This window comes from Trachymyrmex septentrionalis, unplaced genomic scaffold (genome assembly GCF_001594115.1).
Source record: "Trachymyrmex septentrionalis isolate Tsep2-gDNA-1 unplaced genomic scaffold, Tsep1.0 scaffold16, whole genome shotgun sequence".
Classification (NCBI taxonomy): domain Eukaryota; kingdom Metazoa; phylum Arthropoda; class Insecta; order Hymenoptera; family Formicidae; genus Trachymyrmex; species Trachymyrmex septentrionalis.
In genome coordinates, this window is record NW_017304758.1 from 3803429 (window position 1) to 3809496 (window position 6068).

A 6068-nucleotide genomic window follows, 5' to 3' on the forward strand; every position below is an offset into this window, starting at 1 on the left:
GCAGGACGACTGTCGTATAGGACTCTACGTGATTAGTGGAAACATCGCCAGCATCGAAGCGAGAAAAAAATAATCTGGACATACAACGATATTACGACGTTTCGCGATGTTCTAATTAACGTAATGGTGCTCCGAGGTGTTGAGACTCCGCAAATATCGCGAGAGAGAGAGAGAGAGAGAGAGAGAGAGAGAGAGAGACATGCTCGTAATTTACGTTCCGCTTGCTCGTATCCCAATGTTACATCGTTGCGGTGATAATTCTCGCGGTGGTAAAACTTTTTTTCAGCAATTCGATTAAAAAAGTGATTTCGGTCTCGAATGACGATAAACAGAGTGCGGCGCGGGGATATCACAGTGAAAGCGGTCAACGTTGAATCAGACACACTGGTCCCGCACATACGCCGGCGTACCGCTTTGTGTCAGCGCGATTGGCTATGAAGCCAATTTTTAAATAAACGCACAACCCGTATTTTTGCGCCGTAGCTTTTCGCAGTTCGTAATAAAAACGGCATCATTCGTCGAATTCCGCGAAATAATGCGACATTCGTTCGGAAATATTCATATCATATTGTTTGTCAAATTATCTCTGCCGGTTCAGCCGCTCGATTTTTCAGATGGAAGCAATCATGAAATTCACGATTTTTATATTGGCGATTGTAAAACATCGAAGCATAAAATTGCATTTATTTAAATTTTACTTAAATTGTATTTATTTAAATTGTATTTATTTAAATTGTATTTGTCGCTATTACATGGAATACCAATGACAAATTAGTTAAATAGACACGAAATTGTATTTATTTAAATTTTATTTTAATTATATTTATTTAAACTATATTTATTTAAATTGAATTTAGGTATCGCATGAAATGTTAATGATAGGTTGTTTTAACAAATTTCGAATTAATGTTATACCGTTTGACGGAAAATTATCAGAGCACATTTATAAAATTCACAAAATTGACTTTATCAATTAAAAATTTCGAGATTTTAATCCCCGTAAAACAATTGTCATCAAGCTTTATAAATCTTTCGTTATTACAAGAGTCACTTCCTATAGAAAGTAGCAAAATATCTCGGATTCACGAGTTGCGATCGTTCCTTCGATGCTTTCTGGACTCGAGCCAACGGAATCGTATGCTTGGGGAATCATGTCGATTATCGGCTAAATTAGATTCGTCAGCGAGAAAAGGAAAAGAGACAGACAACGCATTCCCTCGCGGTATCGTGCGACTTGCGTTTCTATCAATTTCTACGTTCGACAATATTTTAATCACTTTTCCGTTCCGTTTTATGGCGGTGCGCGGTGCTGTATAGTTTCCCAATTTACATCAGAGATCGGACATTGCCGTTCGCAACAAGAGACATGAGAGAACCATCATGGTGCGAGACACGATCATACTGGTCGATGAATAAAGATGAATAGGCGATCGTGAAAGAAAAAACAAAAAATAGAACGTCGTCCGGTATTGATGAGGACCTTTTCTCCATCGCGACCATCGGCAGATATATGATGGCGGAAAAACTGCAGTGAGAACTGAGGCGAGTAATTGGACACCGGGTGGCCATATTAGAGCACGCGGAGACAGACGGAGATGGAGAACGGAGAGACGGAAGAGCAAAGTGGCGGAAGGGAAAGGATGGACCGAGAAAGTGAGAGAGAGAGAGAGAGAGAGAGAGAGAGAGAGAGAGAGACAAGAAAGAGATGAAGAAAGACGTGAAAAGCGAAACAGAAATGAGGTAGGTAAAATCGGTACAGGGACGGGTGAGTTGAAGAGAAAATGATACGAGCAAGAGATGCAGAGCGAGATAGATAGGGAGCCTTTAAACAGTAGCATTAGGGGAATGCAGATTGAGTATGTAGGTGCAAAAAAGCTCAGAGAATCGTAATGAAGAAGCGTGAGAGATAAGAGGAGATAGAAAAGGCAGTAACGACAGAGGAGAAATGAAAAAGAGAAAAAGGAGAGAGAAAACGAATATATTATATCAATTGTATTAATTTAAATTGTGTGTGTATTTAAATTGTATTTATCGCTATCGCATGGAAATGACTGATTAGTTAAATAAATATGAAATAGTATTTCCAAACACTTTCAAGAAGTAAGACATTTAAAATTTACACATATAATATTAACAAGCACTAAGCTCTAGCTTCGACTGTACTTTGACTCTTCGTTATTTATTTGATTTAAATAAAATATACACTTTTGCATAATTTTTTTCATTCTGAGAACGATAACAATTCGATCCTTTTTAATGCCATAAAAACATCTGTGTTACAGATTGCTTTGAAAACTTGCAATTTTTTTTAAATAAAAAATTCTCTTTTTGCTTTTATTCGCCTTACATATTTTGAGCATTCCATTAATTAATTTTTCAAGCGTATTTAATGGCATTTTTTTAGACACTTTGAAGATACTTATTACATAGAATTATGATATAGTTCGCATTCGTTTATTAATAATAAGGTGTCTCAAATTTTTCATTTAATCCGAAAATAAATTTTACTCTTTTAAAGTAATCCATACGTAAAACTAATGTTATTTTATATATTATTTTATTTTGTATTATAAACTGGATTTTAATAAATATTAAAAATGTTTTCAATGTTTTGCATTCTAAACGCTATTAGCATAAAAATCCAGTGACTATCTCTAGAAAACATTTGGGAAACAATCTAATTTACTATTCAAAGAGATTTTTCTAATGAAATAAGTTCAAGTTTTCCAGGCAACATAGTAAACCGTGTTATACACATTTTCGTTAAAAAATTATTTTTCATTAAAATAAAAAATTACGCAAGAATATACTTAATTTTATTCTGGAAACTTATAAATGTGTAGAAATCGGTTAGAGTAGACGAATTAAAGAAGAAATGGGGGAGAAGAAACGGAGAGATATATAAAATAGGAGTTGGAGAAGCCAAGTTAATAAGAATCCTCGCTCCTTCCCGAAGCAAACTGAATATATTCGTAAATAGGACAAAACGTAAATTACAAAAGAAAAAAAAAAGAAAAGAAGAATAAAGAAAACTAACGGATGAAAAGATAGTCTGCAATAATAAAAAGCAAAAAAAATTAGTAAGTGCAAATATTGTGCGAACGATACTTGTAACGCTAAAAGAGAATTCAGAGAATGGCAAACAAGGCAAAACATAATAATAATGAAAATGAGGAGACGGAGGCAGATAGTAACAAGTTGTTAACGAAAAAGTACGGATTTGAAATGAAATTATCAAAATGGAATGAAATGTTTAAGTGAAAACGGTAAGATCCCTGGTAAAAGAAAGGGTGAAATGAAGAGTCCTTTTGTAAAATAGCAAGAAAGAGATAGAATGAGAAAGAGCGAATACTTTGATGAGAAGTTACAACCAGGTTGCAAAATTAGCAACCAGAAACGAAACTGCGAAGTCGGTGTGCTAACTAGCGATGAAAACGCTTTTAATAAAACCAGAATTCTAAAAATCGTGGAAGATCCACGTAGAGAATTCGCATCGGGAATAGTAAAAAGAACTAAAGTAAGATGTCTCAAGGCAGGAGGTTCGGGTTAAAGAAGATAAATGTATAAAAGAGCGGGAGGATAGGAGGCGGTAGAAGCGAAAATCACACGAAAAAACACGTTGAATCAAAGACAAGCGGACGAGAAGCGAAATCAGCAAGACAGGGAGAAGCGTGGCGAAAAATCCGAGCGGAGACAGATTCAATGGGCTACCGGGACCGAAGGGAGTCTCGCGTGATAACTTATTTACTTCAGAAAAGGCCGTAAAGAGATCGAGAAGGATCGGCTTGAAACAGAGAGTGGACATAGAGAAACGCGTGCAATTCCGTACGAGCGGTCCAGCGTGCCATCACCATCGTCGCGATCTAGCGCGTTCGCGCGCGTGCGTGCGCGATACCGTTTTAGTATCCGAGCACACACCGGTGCACACCGGGTGTGCATTATCTAACACTTAAAATTAGACGGCGACGGCAGCGACGACGACGACGACGACGATGTCTCTTTCTCTCTCTCCTTTCCTCCCTCCCTTCCCCCCCCCTCTCTCTCTCTCTCTCTCTCTCTGTCTCTTTCGTGGTCCATAAAAAGTGGAAGAAGAACCGGAACGAATGGAGATCTTTTAGAGGCAATTTTCGTAAATTATATTGCGATATCTCGATGATGCACTTAATCGACTTGCACTTAATCGACGATATCACGTGGAACTTTTTCTCTGACGACACTTTCTTTTTACAGCACTATATATATATATATATATATAGAGCACGATACGCTCTCGCTTGCTTTTCCGTATGTTTTTTTTCTTCCTCCCTCTACTTCTTCCGGCCTTACTTTCCACCGTTTCGCTCTAAGTAGTGTGACGTTTATCGTATATGGTGTGGATGATGAGGTTGCCGATGACGAAGGTTTACTCAGACGCACCGCGTTCGTCCGGGCCGGCTGGCCGCCCGTCTTAGAGTGAATGTCTTATTAGTTATTTCTGGTTTAGCTACTTCGTCGCTACTCTATTCCTCCTCCTTCTTTTCTTGATCTTCTGCCCGAACCGACTCTCCTTTCCCTCCGTTTTCGCTCTCTCGCGTTCTTAACCATCGAACTCGATCTGCATCACGCCATCAGCCGTGCAAGCTCGAAAGCTTACGTATATACTGTCGGCTCAGTGCTTGCAACGTATTCCCGGTGTATTCTCAATGAGATTAATGAAATCCGCTGCCGCGATCGTAGATTCGTCGCAATCGAACCGTACGATTTCCCGATAACTTGCCATCGGTCTCGTCGTTCTTGAAACTTGAACTAAAATGTCAAACATTGTTCTTGGAGCTTGAATTAAAATGTTAAATATTGTTCTTGAATTAAATTCCCGAAGAGAACTCCTAAGCAAAACAACAGATCACGATAACATTGTTAAAATGATTGTAAGTGTGATCGAAAAGTGACTTTTAACCTTCTCACAATAATTTTCCGGTTCTTTATTAAACACGATGGGTCATTCGTGTCAATCAGTTTTATAGAAATTATTAATACATATATTTTAACATCTTTAAAAAATATTTATAAAGTGTATTAAAAAAGAAATGGTCAGTTACATAAAAAAAAAATATACTAATTTTAATAAATATTTGTTTGAATAATACTAACTAAATTTTTATTAAATGTAAACAAATATTTATTTGGTACAAGAATCACATTAATTTGATTTACATATCAATTTTTTAATGTAATAAATATTTATTCATAGTAAGAGTAAATGTTTAGTTGATATTAATTAAACAAATATTTATTAAAGTTTAGTAAATTTTTTTCCAGTGTAACTTAATAATCTCTAGTCGGTAGATGCTCCTAGCATTTTAAAGAAAAAAGTACGCATGACACAAATGATGATCCAATTGTGTGTACTAAAGATAAAAATTTTTTACGCCATTTTGATGTTATGGTGACTTTTTGTTCTACTTGAGTTTTAGTTTAGAAGAGAAAATCTACCTAAAAAAAAAAATCAACATAAAAAAAATTTCGTATTATCTGTGAAACACTTCAATGGAATTTTCGAATTCGTCAATCTTGTTGACCATCCTATGAAATATCGCGACATATTTCTCTTCGCTCTTCTCATGGCGGTATCTTGTTGTTTATTCATTTAAAAAAAATAAGACTCGCAACGATTCCTACTATTTTCCTTCCTTTCTATTTTCCATAGCGCAGATCGAGTACATCGTCGAAAATACCTTATGACGCGAATATCCGAGATACCGCGAACGTTTACCAAATCGTTTTTTAAACTACTAGACGTCGACGAAGTATCCGGATAAATTCTGATCCCGCGAGAGCTTGTCCTCGCAAGTGCTGAATATACCCCGCGACGCTCCTATAACCTCTATGTAGCGAAGGGGTGAAGTTTATGACTGCGCGTGTAACTTCTTCTTTTTATCCTCTGGTATTCCCAATTGTTGCTTTTACAACTCTTGAATTTTCTTTTCGCGTTCAAATAATACACACGTACATGTATTCGTTTTACTTGTATTTTATCATAAGTTATAAAAGCGGGGCAATGTTGGTTAGATACGCAACACCTGGGGAAT

At 36.6% G+C, this 6068-nt stretch overlaps 1 protein-coding gene across 3 annotated transcripts in view; it reads right to left on the reverse strand.

The window, feature by feature from the left end:
- Window positions 1-4468, reverse strand: part of LOC108746040 (apoptotic chromatin condensation inducer in the nucleus-like) — a 75401-nt gene extending 70933 nt beyond the window's left edge. For 2 of the 3 annotated variants that reach the window (XM_018482532.1, XM_018482530.1), the window contains exon 1: window positions 4417-4468. The gene's annotated coding sequence lies outside the window, so the exon portion shown is untranslated. Of the gene's footprint in view, window positions 1-4326; window positions 4392-4416 lie in introns of those variants that run through there. The other variant, XM_018482531.1, reaches the window with a different exon arrangement.
- Window positions 4469-6068: the final 1600 nt, after the last annotated feature.